Below are 238 nucleotides of genomic sequence, written 5' to 3'. Positions count from 1 at the left end.
GGGGGATGGCAGGGCTGTGGCACGGAGGAGACCACCTGTCACTGCACAGCCACGTGTCCCCTCGACGCTTTGGAGGAGGACGGGGCTGTGACACGGGGGATGTTTTCATCGAATGTTGTGAGTTGGAAGGGAAGATCCTGGAGAGTGTCCAGAGGAGGGACACAACATTGGGGAAGGGGTTAGAGGGGAAGGGTGTGAGGAGAGGCTGAAGGCACTTGGTTTGTTCAGCCTGGAGGAG

The 238-nt window shown here is 59.2% G+C and overlaps 1 protein-coding gene across 1 annotated transcript in view; it reads left to right on the top strand.

Annotated features, from left to right (window-relative positions):
* Positions 1–238, top strand: part of TMEM82 (transmembrane protein 82) — a gene marked incomplete at its 3' end in the record, with an annotated part of 3,622 nt that overhangs the window by 1,037 nt on the left and 2,347 nt on the right. The gene's annotated exons all lie outside the window — the stretch shown is intronic.

Source organism: Antrostomus carolinensis, unplaced genomic scaffold, assembly GCF_000700745.2.
Source record: "Antrostomus carolinensis isolate BGI_N321 unplaced genomic scaffold, ASM70074v2 scaffold26381, whole genome shotgun sequence".
Classification (NCBI taxonomy): domain Eukaryota; kingdom Metazoa; phylum Chordata; class Aves; order Caprimulgiformes; family Caprimulgidae; genus Antrostomus; species Antrostomus carolinensis.
This window is presented reverse-complemented; position numbering and strand designations above follow the sequence as displayed.